Source organism: Oryctolagus cuniculus, chromosome 19, assembly GCF_964237555.1.
Source record: "Oryctolagus cuniculus chromosome 19, mOryCun1.1, whole genome shotgun sequence".
NCBI classification, from domain to species: Eukaryota; Metazoa; Chordata; class Mammalia; order Lagomorpha; family Leporidae; genus Oryctolagus; species Oryctolagus cuniculus.
In genome coordinates, this window is record NC_091450.1 from 3958986 (window position 1) to 3977191 (window position 18206).

Genomic DNA, 18206 nt, shown 5'->3' on the forward strand with positions numbered 1-18206 from the left:
CTATTTGTACTCTTTTCTATGTAATTTAAAAACGTTTTTTGTTTTATTTCAGGGGAGGAAGAGAGATAGGGAGGGAAGGAGGGAGGGAGGGAGAGAGAGAGAGCAGAGAAGTCTTCCATCTGCTGGTCCATTACTCAATTGGCTGCAATGGGCATAGCTGAGAGTATTTGAAGCCAGGAGCCAGGAGCCTCGCTGAGATCTCCTCATGGGTGCAGAGGTACAAGGACTTGGGGCGTCTTCTGCTGCCTTTGCAGACCACAGCAGAGAGCTGCATCTGAAGTGAGTGAGCACCCATACTCGAACTGGCGCTCATATGGGAAGCCGGCACTTCGGGCGGTGGCTTTACTCACTACCTCAGAGTGCCGACTCTCCCAGAAGCCGTTCACTGTGGACTCCAGCTGTCTGCTAACCTGCTTGGGAATGCAAAGGGAGACGGCCCAAGGACTTAGGCCCCTGAACCCAGAATGGAGTGCCGGCTAAAGTCCCTGGCTTCTGCTTCAGCCCCTGGCTTCTGTCCAATCCCGGCCTTTGTAGCCACCTCGGGGGTGAACCCCCAGATGGACAATCCCTCAGAGAGAGAGAGAGAGAGAGAGAGAGAGAGCGAGCGAGCGCTGGCGATGTCCCCTGCACTGCTTCTCTCCCCAAGTGGCTGCAACGAACGGCCAGCTGTGGGCCAGGCAGAAGCCAGGAGGCAGGAGCTCCATTTAGGTCTCCCATGAGGCAGGGAGGTGGGGTCCAGAGAACCTGGGTCATCCGCGTCTGCGTCGCTGGTTACAGCCTGGAGAGGCAGGACTGGAAGAGGCCTTGGGGCTTCGGACACTGGATGCCGCAGTGTACAGGTGCGTCCTGGGGTGCCATGGTGATGGCCGGTGGGTAGTGTGCCTGCGCCTGGCGCCGGTGACCCGGAAGTGCACCTGCACGTTGGCGCCAACTGCCCCGTGGTGTTCATTTGGGAGTCAGCGCCGTGTCCTCTCCTGCTGGACAGCCTGCGCAAGCCGTGAGGAGAGGAGCCGTCCATGACACTGCTGGCCGAGCCTGAGGGAGACCCAGCGGCCCCAGGGTCAGGCCGGGATCAGGAGAGGCTGCGTGTCCTAGGCTGCCACGCCATTTCCCAGGCGCATTGCTCTTGTTTGGCTCCTTCCGGAAGCAACGGCCTTCGCGGACCTCTGACCCGGAAGCAGCCGGGGCCACCGTTGGAGGTGAGTGACGCGCGGCTGTGGCGGTTACCCGCTGGGCGTCTTGGCTGTCCGCGTGCCTGTTGCTCTTGCGTCCTGAAGGCGCAGATGGAGTCGCGGTCGTGCTGTGCGGACGGTCTGGAAGGGTCCCCAGGGTGCGAGCAGCTGGGCGAGAGCAGAGGTGACTCGGTCTCCTCCCGGAACGGCCCCGCGTTGCCGTCTGTTTGCTTTTTGAGGGCCCAGCCGCCCTGCTCTAGACGTCAGAGACTGTTGATGGGAGGAAGGAGAGCGAAAGCGCGTGTCTGTTTCCTGGTCTAGGAGGCCCGTTTCGGGTTCCTCGCATTGGTTGTGATATTAGTGGTCTGTGGGTTTTTCATGAAAGAGCCTTGTCAGGCTGAGGTGTACATTCCGTTCCTGATGTGATGATTTGTGTTTTAGTATCGCAGACGTCATGGAAGTTTTTGTGAACTAGGTTTTCTGTGTCTATCGGGATACTTTGTGGGCTTCCCCCATGTGTATTCTGTTCCGGGAATGATTGCTTTTGTAGGGTAGCCACCCTTGCATTTCCGGAGTAACTGTCAGCTGCGCACAGTGTGCTAAGCTTTGGTTGTGCTTCTGGATGTCGTCTGGTAATATTTTGTTGAGGCATGTGACACATTCGTGACGGGTATGTGTGTGCCATTTTCCTTATGATGTGCTTGTGTTGGATGTTGGGATAAGGCTGGCCTGATGGAATGAAATGGAAGGATTTTCCTCTTCATCTCCTTTTGGAAGGGTTTGCGAATCACGGATTTTAATTATCTTTTCCATGGGAGTTCTCACCGGTGGAGCCATCTGGTCCTGGACTTTTCTTCATGTCTGTTTGGTTTGTTTGATTTGGTTTCCCTGCTACTACAGTCTCTTTGCACATGGCTGGCTCGTTTAGGATGTCTATACCACTTTACATTCCCACCAGCAGTGGATGAGGGTGCCTTTTCCCCCACATCCTAAGGCTATTGTAGTATTGATTTGTATTTCCCTGACGGCTAGTGATCCTGATCAGTTTTGCCTGTGTGTGTTGGCCATTTATATTTCCTTTACTGAAATATTCCTGTTGAAGTCCTTTGCCCTTTTTTTTGAGTGGGTGGTTTGTTTTGCTGTTGTTGAGTTTCTTGAAAGTTTCTGGTAGTTGATCCTTTATCAGTTGCATGCTTTGCAGATAATTTCTCCCTTTCTGTTAGTTGCCTCTTCACATTGCTGAGTGTTTCTTTTGCAGTGCAGAAGCTTCTCTGTTTGTTGTTGTTTTCCTCTTCTATCCCTTTCTTTAATCATGTGTGATTCTCAGATATTGAACATCCTTGGTTAAATTTATTCCAAGCATTTTATTTATTCTGTAATTATGTGGACAGGATTGGTCTCAGAAGTTCTTTCTCAGCCATGACCTTGTTTGTGTATAAAAAGGCTATTGATTTTCTGTCCTGCCATTTTACCAACCTCTAGTCTTTGTTTCAATAGTGGAATCTTTTGGATCTCATGTATATAGAATCATGTCATCTGCAAATAGGGATAGTTGGACTTCCTCCCTACCAATTTTTATCTAACACTGAGAAATGAGTGGGAAAGTACCAACATGATAACATGCTCATGGAAAAAGTCAGATGCTATCTTTCTGTATTCTCTCTTGCTTTGTGGAAGACATGATTTGTCCTGTTTCAAACATGATCCATACATTAAATGCAGGGCTAGACTGTGGAAGGTGGGTATTGGGAAGTAGACCTGTTCAGTGGAGAACTGTGTAGATCACAGGTGTTTCAACTCCTTGTGTGAGTGGGTACATAAGTGTTGAATAAATAAATTACAAAGATTTCCTGGTGTGTAAGTCAGAGGTAAACCACACAGAATGTTTTAAGGAAGAAGACAATGAATGGTTACCTGAATGTTTTCTAAGACGGAGTTAAATACTTTTTCAAATTCTGTGTTAATAGGGTATTTAATGCATACAGTTGCAAATTTGACATAGCTCTAGTAGATGGCCTTGATGTAGTATTTCATTTATAGCTATATCTCCCTTTTTAAAAATTTTTACTTCTTCTCAAATATCTTGTTATTTGAAATTCATAGTTATACACAGAGAGGATAAGATGCAGAGAGAGAAAGAGAAAGAGAGAGAGAGAGAGAGAGAGAGAGAGAGAGAGAGAGAGAGACAGATAGGTTTTCCATCTGCTTGTCCACTCCCTAGTTGGCTGCAATGGCCAGAGCAGAGCGAATCCAAAGCCGGGATCCAGGAGCCTCCCCGGGATCTCCTGCATGGTTGCAGGGGCCCAAGGACTTGGGCCATCTTGTACTGCTTTCCCAGACCACAGCAGAGATCTTCATCAGAGTGGAGCAGCCAGGACTCGAACCAGCGCCCATATGGGAAGCCAACACTGCAGGCAGTGGCTTTATCTGCTACCCCACCGTGCCAGGCCCTCCCAGAAGCCATTCCCCGTGTGATCCAGCTGGCTGCTAACATGACTCAGAAAGCAGACGGAGATGGTCCAAGGTCTTAGGCCCCTGAACCCAGAATTGAGCACTGGATAAAGTCCGTGGCTCCTCTTCCCAGACCTTGAGCACTGAGAGGAACTGGAATGTTGCTGTGTGACAGAGGCCTCCTGCAATTTCTGTGAGCTGTACTGAGTCCCCATGACTCTGCTTCATGTTTCTTTGGTACTACACTTTCAGAACTGTACTGGCAAATGACTTTGGGGACAGTCTGTTCTTGCTCTGTTGCTGCTCTGAGCCTTCAATCAAGGTCCACACAAGGCCAATGATAGAAATGTTGCATCCAGAACAGCCCCCTTATTACTAAGATGACCTCCAGGCCCCATAAATGGATCTTGGATCAGAGGTCAAGACTTTCTGTGCAACTTGAACATTTCCTGCCTTGGGAAGTTCACTGCCCCCACCCCCAGGACATGTTCTGAGCTGCTTGGTCCTAGGTGTAGAGGCTCTGGCCGCTGGGAATGTTGTACTGAGTTGACTTCTGAGTGTCCAGATGCCAGAAAACATGTAACAGAGTTCCGCAGATCTGTGCGACCACTTGGATATCCAACTGTGATGGGAGGCACACATGGTGGATTTGTGAGTGCTACTTCAGGGTGGAGCTGAGTGCTTCCTGTGGGGAATGTGGGATCTTGCTGGGATGCCAGGATGGCACAGCAACCCATGTTGCTCTGGTGGCTCTCGCTGAATCTGTGTGTAGCTTAGATGGTAAAACTGTGTCTTTTCACTAGTATGGAGCAGACCCTCAGAAGGGTGGGGAGATGGTCTTATGAGAACTTAATGCTGCCGGCGCCGCAGCTCAATAGGCTAATCCTCCACCTGCGGCGCCGGCACCCCAGGTTCTAGTCCCAGTCAGGGCGCCGGATTCTGTCCCGGTTGCCCCTCTTCAAGGCCAGCTGTCTGCTATGGCCCAGGAGTGTAGTGGAGGATGGCTCAAGTCCTTGGGCCCTGCACCCGCATGGGATACCAGGAGAAGCACCTGGCTCCTGGCTTTGGATCAGCGCAATGTGCCGTCCACAGCGCGGCAACCATTGGAGGGTGAACCAACGGCAAAAGGAAGACCTTTCTTTCTCTCTCTCTCTCCTCTCTCTCTCACTCTCACTCTTACTGTCCACTCTGCCTGTCAAAAAAAAAAAAAGAACTTAATGCTAGGGCTGGTGCTGTGACACAATGGATTAAAGATTTGGTCTGCAGTTCTGGCATCCCATGTGGGTGCTAGTTCGTGTCCCAGCTGCTCCACTTCCGATACAGCTCTCTGCTATGTCCTGGGAAAGCAGCAGAAGATGGCGCGAATCCTTGGGCCCCAGCATCCACATGGGAGACCCAGAAGAAGATTCTGGCTCCTGGCTTTGGATCAGCTCAGCACTGGCCATTGCAGTCATTTGGGGAGTGAACCAGCTGTTGGAAGACCTCTTTCTCTCTCTCTCTGACTTTACCTCTCTATGTAACTCTTTCAAATAAATAAAATAAATGCTTTTAATGAAAGAAGTCAATGATAATCTGTGCATTTGTTTTAACTTGGAAAGGAAATCTCATTCCTCTGCTTCAAGTCAGCTTGCAATTCAGGAACGGCAGCATTTTTGTGCATTTGGAGAATCTCTAGGCTTCTTGTTTCTTCTCTACTGGCTTCTCCCTTGAAATTATCATGTAGCATCATCCTTTGCTCTGTTAGGATCCATTTTTAAAACCATGTTTTTTCTCTTCTTCATGAGGATACTTCAGAAAGTTTATGGAAAATGGAATAAAAGATAACTTTGTTTTGGTATAAAATTTTTTTGAAACTCATGCATTTTTTTGTAATACATATTTTTCATATAATGTTTGAAGATCCCACGTGTATCCTAACAAGTCTTTACAAATCTTTATTTTTTTTTTGACAGGCAGAGTGGACAGTGAGAGAGAGAGACAGAGAGAAAGGTCTTCCTTTACCGTTGGTTTACCCTCCAATGCCGCTGAGGCCGGCGTGCTGTGGCCAGTGCACTGTGCCAATCTGAAGCCAGGAGCCAGATGTTTCTCTTGTTCTCCTGTGTGGGTACAGGACCCAAGGACTTGGGCCATCCTCCATTGTACCCCTAGGCCACAGCAGAGAGCTGGACTGGAAGAGGGGCAACCGGGACAGAATCTGGTGCCCCAACTGGAACTAGAACCCGGTATGCCAGTGCTGCAGGTGAAGGATTAGCCTATTGAGCCGCGGTGCCGGCCTACAAATCTTTGTGATTGTCTTGTTCCTTTAGTTATTAGGAATAAGTTATTTTGTTAGGTTGAAATTAGCTTATTTGAATTAGTGACGGATCTTATTTGCTGTGACATAAAGAATTCCTTTATGGATAATTAAAGCAATTTTAGTGGTGTGATCTAAAGGAGAAAACAATATTGCTCGAGCTATTAACACCAGGGGACTTCTTGCTGACCTCTTACAGTGCCCTGTAGACTGTACATTATTGCACTCTTGAGGATCCAGGGGCTGAAGTCTGACCTGAAGTTATTAAAGAGAATGCCCCATGTGCAAAAGTCATAAAAAAGCAGAGAAATAGAGAAATATAAGTAGCAATAAATGAGAATACAGAAAAGACTTCTAGAATTGAACTGACCACAAGGTTTGCTGGGATTTTTTGAGCAGTACAGCACTAGGTTGTCTGTATTGGGCACCAGGTACAATCACTACAGACTTGTGAAATTAAAAACTCTATGAAGTTCTGCAGAATTGTGTTTGAGACTCACTAATAGGACCCAACCTGCAAGGAATGCAGATGAGACAGAGCATCTCTGACCTTAACAGTAGCGATGTGATTGGTCATTCTTTACTTTCCGTTTATATTGCTATAGCAACTTTAAAATGCCTTTTATTTAAAAACCTGAGGAAATGTATGTAAAAAGTCTTTTGGCAATCTTTTGTTATCAGTAAATTCACCATCTTAAGTTTATTATAACTTATTGAACCCGTGGTACTAGGAACTGGATAGAACTTTGCAGTATTAGAATACAATTTGCTGCTTGCTTGAACCTGAGGGAGTTGGAGCTTACCCAGCATAATTAGAAATGTAGCCTCTATTTGAAGCCTTGGCAAGAACAATAATTTAGGATTGTGGCTTTGTGGCACTGGTAGAACATGTTGTTCAGTCCTGAGTTTGGACACCTTGTTTGTATATGACAGAAAAACAGCTTTCAGAAACTTGCTGGCGGATAAAGTGTCCATTTCACAATCTGGTGGTTTCATTGCTTTTTTTCTAAAGGTTTCATTTTCCCTTCAAGTGCTGGCATGTTCATTTTATCAAAGCTGGCATTTTCTCATCTTTAAAAGTAAATCTTGAGTATGTGCTAGGGAATATACAAGCATGTTGTGTGAGCATAATTACAAGGATGAACTGCTTTGCTTTTGAGTAGTAATGGACCAACCCTTGATGTGATAAGAAACATAGTTTTTATTCTATCTTGTGGTTCAAAGCCTGCTTACTACTGCTCCTGATCATAATCTTAGTCCTTTTTGTCAAACGGGTTAAAGTCCAGCCCACCTTTTTATCCACCTTCTCTCTGAAAAGCAGTGGGAGATAGAGCAAATTTTTAAAAATTGATGTATTTATTTGTGAGGTAGAGTTACAGACAGAGGTCTTCCATCCACTGGTTTGCTGCCTACATGGTTACAGTGGCCAGAGCTGAACCGATTGAAAAGCTGGAGCCAGGAGCTTCTTTGAGGTCCCCTACATGGTTTCAGAGGCCCAAGAACTTAGGCTATCTACTGCTGCTTTCCCAGGCCATAAGCAGAAAGCTGGATTGGAAGAATAGCATCCGGGACACGAACCTGCACCCATAAGGGATGCTGGTGCTGCAGGTGACAGCTTTACCTAATTTACCACAGTGTTGGCGCACAGAGCAAATTTTTAAGTCAGAGCATTTGATTCTAATTCTGCATTCTGAGGACAAAACTTAATTTCTCCATGCCCTAGTTTCGTCTTCTGTGAAAGCCAAAGTACTTCTTAGAGAGTATTCGTGGGTGTAAGTTAAATGTAATGCTCCTGAGAAGCTTAAAGCATATACGTGATGACCTCTTTAGACTTAACAGTGATTTAAAAATGTTTCTCAAAGGACATCATGTTAAGTGAAAATAAGCCACTTGAGATTTAATAACGATTTAAACATGTTTCAAAAGGATATGATGTTAAGTGGAACAGGCCAGACAGATAAATACTTCCCATTATCCCTCAGAAGTGGAAGCTAAAAACCTCAGTTTGAACACAAACGATGTTTATTCGAAGATGGGCGGTGGGGATAGAGGGAGTTGGATAACACACACCAAATCAGAGTTTGATCAAAAACCCCATCCCTGGTGTTCAGGCATGGCTGGCTGACTGTATGTCACAGTAACTCATTATGGGTTACATGAACAAGCAGAATGGGGCTGTTTCAGGACTCCAGTATCCAAAAAGTGGTATCAGGCAAAGGAATGTTGGCTACCCTGATTTTAGCGGTAGATATTGTATATGCGTTTGGAAATGTCACACCGTAGCCCATGAAGATTTATGATTATTATTAACAATAAAGTATGTCAAAATTCAAGGGTTTTTAAAAATATTTTAAAATATTTATTTATTTATTTGAAAGTCAGAGTTACAAAGAGAGATGAGAGGCAGAAAGAGAGAGAGAGAGAGAGAGTGAGTGAGTTCTTCCTTCCGGTGGTTCACTCCCTAATTGTCTGCAATGGCTGGAGCTGCGCCGATCCGAAGCCAGGAGCCAGGAGCTTCCTTGGGGTCTCCCATGTGGGTGCAGGGGCCCAAGGACTTGGGTCATCTTCTACTGCTTTCCCAGGCCATAGCAGAGAGCTGGATCAGAAGTGGAGCAGCCGGGTCTTGATCTGGTGCCTATATAGGATGCCAGCACTTCAGGCCAGGGCGTTAACCCACTGCACCACAGCACCAGCCCCCAAAAGATATTTTTGAAAGGCATAATTACAGAGAGGGAGAGAGAGAGAGTCAGACAGACAGGAATTGAGGGAGGGAGAGAGGGAGAAGGGGTATCTTCGACCCTCTGGTTCACTCCTCAAATGGCTGTAGTGACTGGAGCTGGGTGCATCTGAAGCCAAGAGCCAGGAGCCAGGTTTCCCATTAGGGGTTGCTGGAGTCCAAGAGTTGGGCCATCCTCTGCTGCTCTCCCAGGCACATGAGCAGGGCGCTGGATTGGAATCGGAGTACCAAGAATCAAACTGCTGCCCATATGGTATTCTGGCACCACAGAAGTCACCACTACACCACAGCGCTCGCTCCTAAGTTTTTTGTTTGTTTTGTTTTCGCTTTTAATTCTTCCTATGGCTTTATCCATGAGCAGAGGATAGGGCAAGTGTTCCCAGCCTCATTGGGTCAGAAGTAAATAAAGTCTGAAATAATGGCTGCATTTGTTCATCTGGAACGTGATACCAGAGCCCAGAAATTTAGTTTTATAAATATTGAAAATGTTTGGCTCTAGGGTTTAAATGAAATTAGGATCTTTTTTTGTTATTCTGAATGTGTTTTACTTGTCCCTAAAGTGTGCACATTACAAAATTATGATTTAGAAAGTGGAAGTTGAAAAAAAGAAAATGGAAGTTACCCCTCAGTTCTATTTGGAGATGTCCAAGGCACTGTTGACAGTTTTGTGTGCCCCTTTACAGGTGCTTTCCCTGCATTAATAAAAGTGTGTGTTTGTGTTTGTGTGTGGAGGGGTATTTGTATGTGTACAGTGCTCACATGCACATAGAAATGACTTTGTGCAGAACTGTGCTCTTAATAGGATGGTTTTCCATCTTCCCTTTTATACTTGCCAGTATAGTAATTTTTGTATCATTATAAACATATAGATCTAATTCTCTTCAGTGGCTGTATAAGATTACATTGTATTCCAACATAAGTGGTTGCTATTTTAATGAGAATTCTGATTTTTCACCATTAAAATAATACTGCAGTGAGAAACCTGGAATATCCATACCTGAGCATCCCTGGAACTGCTGTTTTGATGACCTGTGTTATTTGAGAATCACTAGGTCAAGTACAGTCCTGTTTAACATGTTGCTAGGTCCTTCTAAATTATCCTCCAGGGATAATTGCATCCATCTACACTTCCACAAACAGTGAGGTAAATTTGTGCTTTCCATCAACACCAGGTTTTTGTAATTCACATTCCTTTCAGTGATGCATCTCTGCTTTGGCACAAGACATCTGGAAGGGGAGAGCTGCCCTTCCATCACTGCCTGTTGGCACACCAAGGGCAGGCAGTGTAGAGGAGTCTGTTAAAGCTAACAGGGAGGTGAGCATCTGCAAAGCTAGAAACAGAGGTGTTTGGCTTCCATTCCTGTTTATTAATTCAGATAATGTTTATTGAAAGCTGTTACTGGCCAGGGACCCTGGGAATAGCATGATAAACAAGACCACACTCTGCCTTCACAAGCTTGCATTCTAGAGTGGGTCAGCCTTGAACACATCCAGTAGGATATAATGTCAAATATGGTGGAGACTTCAGATGAAAAATAAAGCAGAGAAAAGGACAAGGGAGGAGGTGTGTGTAGGGAGACCAGGTGCAGGAGAGGATGCCACTCGGATGGTCTTGGAAGGTTCTCTGCTGATGGGACTCTTGAATACAGACCCACATGCAGTAAAGCCTGAGCCCCACTGATAACCTGTAGAAGCCCACTGATAACCTGTAGAAGGCCCCATCCAGCTGGGTCTGGCAATAGCAAGTACAGAAGGCCTGAGAAAAGAGCCAGTAAGGCAGGTTCCAGAAGAAGCCCAGGAACTGCACTGACTTTTGATTTGCTAGAGGGAGATAATTGAGCTACTTACTTTCTTTGTCAAATGCCGTGTTCAGGCGAATGAAACTGTGAACGGCATGTGTGTCTTTGAAAGAGTGAGGCTGTTCATGTACAGCAGCACTTGAACCACTAGAACGCAGCATCTTAACCACTAGACAGGAAGTCTCTGTCAGCATTCTGTAGAATGAAGTGGCGTTGCATGCCAGCTCTCTCTACCACAAGGCGGACTTTGTTGAAATTTACACAGGTGTTGAACAGACCTCCGCACCTTCAGTGTGGAAAAGACAAGAGCAGTGCACTCTTGTGCCTGACTTCCCTTCGTTCTACCTCTTTGTGTTGTACATTATTAAATGTGCTTTCAAAGCTCTGGTGCTCACAGCTGAAAATAAAGTAGTAGGTTGGAGGACAGTCACAGACAGCACTGTCCACTCAGCAGGTCAGGTAGTTTCTCCTTAACCATCATACCAAATGCTCTTCTCCACCCATTATTAACTCTCGTCCTTTCAGGGTTATTAGCTGTGTTATAAAATTTCTAGATTTCTGGGTGGTTTTGTAAATCTTAAAGTAAAAATTAAGAACATTGGTTGCTGGTGTTGTGGCTTAGGTGGTAAAGCCGCCGCCCGTGATGCCAGCATCCCATATAGACACTGATTCAAAGTCCCAGCTAAACTTCCAATCCAGCTCTCTGCTAATGCACTTGGGAGGGCAGCACAAGGTAGCCCAAGTGCTTGGGTTGCTGCATCCACATGGGAAAGCCAGAAGAGGCTCCTGGCTCTTGGCTTCGGTCTGGCACGGCCCTGGCCGTCGTGTCCATTTGGGGAGTGAACTAGTGTGTGGAAGACCTCTCTCTTTCTCTGTCTCTCCCTCTCTTTCTGTAAGTCTGCCTTTAAAATATATGAAATGTTTTAAAACAAGAACCTTTAACCATTCAAAGAAAGCCTCAAGTAGAAAGAAAAAGAATCTTGCTGAGCCACAGTACTCAGTGACCCAAAACCTTGACTGAAATTTTTGTTGAAGTTTGCTGATAAAGTGTTCACCAGAAATGACACATACTGACTTGTGTGAAGTGAGCTGGTAGATATTCTTGAAACTGTAAAAATCACTTCTGCTAGTTTTTACACGATGTACCTGTTATACTCTTGAGCTACGTGAGAGCTGTTGTGTAGAGATGTTATTACTGGCAAAGTGGTCACACGGCACAGCTCCCGTGGGCACCGTAACACTCTGTGACTGGCATTTCCAGGGCTGGTGCTGTGCACACCTGGGAAGTCTTACCCACAGGTGGTGTGGTATCTGCACAATGTCTGCATGATGGTTCTCTTTTCATTTAGATGGTTGACGGGGTTCTGTTGGTACACAGTCTCTCAACTTGTGACATTTCAATATTGCTCATTCACATGTTTTTGAGTCCCCTCGGGGGTTTGGGTACATTTATGGCCCTGAGGGGTTGCCCACTTTTCTAGAGACAAGCATAGGCCGAACCTTGCCTCCTGGAACTTTGTCTGAGTTAGAAACGTCTTAGAGTTATTGTACATCCTTGAAATTTTGTATTTAATGGTGTATCTTCAAGCAGAGGAATCTTATAAAGATAGTGCAGCAGTCATAGACTTTTTTTTAAAACTTTATTTTTTTTTATTTTTGACAGGCAGAGTGGACAGTGAGAGAGACAGAGAGAAAGGTCTTCCTTTTGCTGTTGGTTCACCCTCAAATGGCCACTACGGCCGGCATACCATGCATATCTGAAGCCAGGAGCCACGTGCTTCTCCTTGTCTCCCATGCGGGTGCAGGGCCCAAGCACTTGGGCCATCCTCCACTGCACTTCTGGGCCATAGCAGAGAGCTGGCCTGGAAGAGGGGCAACCGGGATAGAATCCGGCACCCCGACCGGGACTAGAACCCGGTGTGCTGGCGCTGCAAAGCGGAGGATTAGCCTATTGAGCCACGGTGCCAGCTTAACTTTTATTTAATGAATATAAATTTCCAAAGTATAGCTTATGGATTATAATCGCTTTTTCCCCTCCGTAACTTCCCTCCCAGCAGCAACCCTCCCCTCTCCCACACCCTCTCCCCTTCCAATCACATCAACATTCATGTAAAAGAAGTATTTATTTATTTATTTGTGTTTTTTTATTCTTTCTTTTTTTAAACATTTATTTAATGAATATAAATTTCCAAAGTACAGCTTATGGATACAATGGCTTCCCCCCCATAATGTCCCTCCCACCCGCAACCCTCCCCTTTCCCACTCCCTCTCCCCTTCCATTCACATCATGATTCATTTTCGATTCTCTTTATATACAGAAGGTCAGTTTAGCATATATTAAGTAAAGATTTCAACAGTTTGCTCCCACAGAGAAACATAAAGTGAAAAATACTGTTTGAGTACTAGTTATAGCATTAAATCTCAATGTACAGCACACTAAGGCCAAAGATCCTACATGAGGAGTAAGTGCACAGTGACTCCTATTGTTGACTTAACAAATTGACACTCTTTTTTATGGCATCAGTAATCACCCTAGGCTCTTGTCATGAGATGCCAAGGCTATGAAAGCCCCTTGAGTTCACCGACTCTGATCATATTTAGACAAGGCCATGGTCAAAGTGGAAGTTCTCTCCTCCCTTCAGAGAAAGGTACCTCCTTCTTTGATGATCCGTTCTTTCCACTGGGATCTCACTCGCGGAGATCTTTCATTTAGGTTTTTTTTTTTTCCCCCCAGAGTGTCTTGGCTTTCCATGCTTAAAATACTCTCATGGGCCTCTCAGCTGGATCCACATGCCTTAAGGGCTGATTCTGAGGCCAGAGTGCTGTTTAGGACATCTGCCATTCTATGGGTCTGCTGTGTATCTCACTTCCCATGTTGGATCATTCTCTCCCATTTTTATTCTATCAGCTAGTATTTGCAGACACTATTGTTTATGTGATCCCTTTGGTTCTTAGTCCTATCATTATGATCAATTGTGAACAGAAATTGATCACTGGGACTAGTGAGATGGCATTGGTACATGCCACCTTGATGGGATTGAATTGGAATCCCCTGGTATGTTTCTAACTCTACCGTTTGAGGTAAGTCAGCTTGAGCATGTCCCAAATTGCACATCTCTTCCCTCTCTTATTCCCACTCTTATATTTAACAGTGATCACTTTTCAGTTAAGTTTCAGCACTTAAGTATAATTGTGTATTGATTATAGTATTCAACCAAAAGTATTAAGTAGAACAAACAAACAAAAAATACTAAGAGGGATAACATATTAAGTTGCTCATCAACAGTCAGGGTGAGGGCTGATCATGTCACCGTTTCTCCTAGTGTTCATTTCACTTTAACAGGTTTCCTTTTTGGTGCTCAGTTAGTTGTCACCTATCAGGGAGAACAAGTGGTATTTGTCCCTTTGGGATTGGCTTATTTCACTCAGCATAATGTTTTCCAAATTCCTAACAGGGATCACCTTTCAGTTAAAATTTAAAAACCTAAGAATAATTGTGTGTTAATTACAGAGTACAACCAATGGTACTAGAATAAAAAAAAAATACTATAGTTGATAAAGTATTACACTCTACATCAACCGTCCTTTCACCTTACACAAAAATTCACTCAACATGGATTAAAGACTTAAATCTATGACCTGACACCATCAAATTATTAGAGAGCATTGGAAAAACCCTGCAAGATATAGGTACCGGCAATGACTTCTTGGAAAACACCTCAGAAGCACAGGCAGTCAAAACCAAAATCAACTATTGGGATTGCATCAAATTGAGAAGTTTCTGTACTGCAAAGGAAACAGGAAAGTGAAGAGGCAACCAACAGAATGGGAAAATATATTTGCAAACTATGCAACTGATAAAGGGTTGATAACCAGAATCTACAAAGAAATCAAGAAACTCCACAACATCAAAACAAACAACCCACTTAAGAGATGGGCCAGGGACCTCAATAGACAGTTTTCAAAAGAGGAAATCCAAATGGCCAACAGACACATGAAAAAATGTTCAAGATCACTAGCAATCATGGAAATGCAAACCAAAACCACAATGAGGTTTCACCTCACCCCAGTTAGAATGGCTCACATTCAGAAATCTACCAACAATAGATGCTGGAGAGGATGTGGGGAAAAAGGGACACTAACCCACTGTTGGTGGGAATGCAAATTGGTTAAGCCACTATGGAAGTCAGTCTGGAGATTCCTCAGAAACCTGAATATAACCCTACCATTCAACCCAGCCATCCCACTCCTTGGAATTTACCCAAAGGAAATGAAATTGGCAAACAAACAAGCTGTCTGCACATTAATGTTTATCGCAGCTCAATTCACAATAGCTAAGACCTGGAACCAACCCAAATGCCCATCAACAGTAGACTGGATAAAGAAATTATGGGACATATACTCTATCGAATACTATACAGCAGTCAAAAACAATGAAACCCGGTCATTTGCAACAAGATGGAGGAATTTGGAAAACATCATGCTGAGTGAATTAAGGCAGTCCCAAAGGGACAAATACCATATGTTCTCCCTGATCAGCAACAACTAACTGAGCAACAAAGGGGAAACTTGTTGAAGTGAAATGGACACTATGAGAAACAGTGACTTCAAGAAGTATTTATAAAGATGTCTCTGTTCTTTCCTCTTGGAAAGACAAGATCTGAAAGTTAAGAGTGGTGATAATTTGGTATATAAAATGTATGGCAAATTTCTATGATTAATGGTTGTCCCCATTCAGTTAGAATTTTTCTTAAATTTTATTTGAGGAATACGACTTCATGCATTTCATATATACAAATTTGGGAACATGGTGATTCTTCCCACCCTACATCCCACTCATACTTCCACCTTTCTCCTTCCTCACTCTACCATTCCCATTCTTATTTTTTTACAAATTAATCAGTTAATTTTATATACGTAAGATTAACAGTACACTAAGTAGAGAGTTCACCAAAATTGTGAAGAAAAAAGAAAAACAAACAAACGAAAAACATTGTTCTTCAACAGTCAAGACAAGGGCTATTCAAAACCATTACATCTTAAAGTGTCAGTTTCACTTAGTTACCACAGATTAGAGAGAACAGTATTTTTTGTGTGTGTGTGTGTGTGACTGGCTTATTTCACTAAATATAATGTTTTCAGCTGCATCCGTTTTTTTTTTTTTTTGCAAATGACAAGATTTCATTTTTTACTGCTATGTAGTATTTCACAGTGTATAGATACTATAGTTTTTTTATTTTTATTTATTTTTTTATTTAATAAACGTGAATTTACAAAGTGCAACTTTTGTATTGTTGTGCCCCCCCAACCTCCCTCCCTCCCACGGCCCTCCCCTCTTCCAATCCCTCTCCCATCCTGCCCTTCATTAAGTTTCATTTTCAATTACCTTCATATACAGAAGATCAACTTAGTATGCACTAAGCAAGGATTTCAACAGGCTGCACACATACAACTGCACAAGGTATAGGGCATTGTTCGACTAGTAGTGTTGTTTTTAAGTTTCATAGTAAAACACATTAAGGACAGAGATCCTACATGGGGAGCCTGTACTCAGTGACTCCGGTTGTTGATTTAACAATTGGCATTCTTATTTATGACATCAGCAATCACCCGAGACTCTTGCTATGAGCTGTCTAGGCTATGGAAGCCCCTAGAGTTCACCAACTCTGAACTTGTTTAGTCAAGGCCATATCACAGTGGAGGTTCCTTCCTCCCTTCAGAGAAAGGTACCTCCCTCATTGATGGCCTGTTCCTTCTGCTGGGGTCTTGTTCACCAGGATCTTTCATATAGATTGTTTTTTGCTACCGTGTTATGGCTTCCCATGCCTGTGAGACTCTCACGGACCTTTTAGCTAGATCCGAATGTCCCAAGGGTTGATTCTGAGGCAGGAGTGCTATTTTGGGCATTTGCCATTCTGTGAGTCTGCTGTGTGTATAGACTTATTTTTATTATTCTATTTTTATTAAAGAGGAGGGAGTAAAGTATTATTGGTCAGTGCCCATGGTGCTTAATGTGGAATCTGGAGGTGGAGATGGTGTTTTCTTACTTATATATAGTTTATGATTTCCAATTATCGCCAAGAAGTAAACACTAGAATTAGGTCTAGGCTGTGGATCTGGCTGGTATGCCTCTGTTTTAAATTTCATCTCACATCTGTTTAGCATCAAGATTTCCAGTTTTCCAAGGCTGGCCACAAACTTAAACCAATTGTTAGAAGAAAAGATACAGTAGTGGTAACGATGATGCTAAATGAATCATTTGTGTGATATCTGACACCTCATCATCTAGTTGAAATAGCTTTTGTTTTCTTGTTTACTGGAATGAAAATAATTCTGACTTACCGAAACTATACATTTGCATTCCTTCCACATATGAGACATTCTATTTCTGAATCACTGGGCTTCTAAAATTCTGTGGGTAGGGGCTAGTGTAGTGGTGCAGGGGGTTAAGCCACCACCTGCAATGCCAGCATCCCATACTTGTTTTCTTTCTGTAATGCAGTAGTTAAAAACAACCACCACTCCCAATGCATGAGTCGTGTGAAAGCAATTTCACTTTATTTAACACTCTCAGGAGAAAAAGCAGATGAGTATATATGGTACCTAAAGAGAAAAACTCTGTCAAATTTTAAATGGAATGGTGGAATAAATTCCATGACAAAAGTGAAACAAACAATCGACCTGTGGTCCCCCTGCACTGGAGCACTGGAGCCTGGCCTCGCTTCCTACTTGGGACTGACAGCAAGAGCTCAGGAGAAGCCTGGAGCCATATGCCCTGTGCAGGCCCGTGCAGGCTTGGTCTTTGTTTTCTGATTGGACAATCAGAACTAATGCATGCCATTGAATTCTGAGTTTATGAAAAGGGTGCTCAGTGCTGCTGTTTCGCTTTTCTTGGTGTCCAGCATTATGGAGTTCTTCATTGGAATGTGTGCTAAGCCGTGGCACTAAGAATAAGGAGGTGAGCAGCCAAGAACAACACTGCAGGAAGGGCCGGACTGCTGGTGTTGGGGAGTGGCAGTGGATTCAACAGGACCCTCAGGTTTGACCATCCTCACCTGGTGAGTCTTCTTGAAATGTTTGTGCGTATCATATGCCGGTCCTGGACACAGGCAGGGGACACATGGGGCTTCAGAAGCCAGGGGGAAGGAAGAAAAATTGTGTATTATATTGTACGTTATAAATTAAATACTATATTTTATATTATAAATTTTTATTATGTAAGTTTCATATCATATGTTCTAAATAGATTTTAAATTGTGTTTTGTAAAACGTACATGTGCTCGGAGGTATCATGTACAGTTCCAGGAGGTGTGAGCCTACCTGGCTGAATTCTGATGCCAGGATGGGCGAACCAGCAGGTGAGTCATCTTTTGGGTGGGCAATTAAGATGCCCAGTGACTGTGTTAATTTCCAGGTCTCTTGTTTTATTTTCTGGGTTTATAGTTCTACTTAGTGTATAGGAGCTGAGAAAATGGATCTGGTCATCCAGAAAGGAAGTTCCTGCTCGCAGGATTTGCTTCCTGTTTTTCCTAATTTGCTAAGATAATTTATCTCAATTTGCATTGAAGGTTCTGCCACACAGCAGTGATAGCATTGAGTGGTAAACCCAAAAAGATGGTTGTATATTGTTATTGTTGCCCCACTGAAATCTGATTCTGCCTCTGTGCTATCCAGTGTTTCCCTAATTTTTTGAAAAAGTTCCTGAGGATTACATTGTTATATTGTGTTAATGAATGTGGTTATGTGGGGAGACA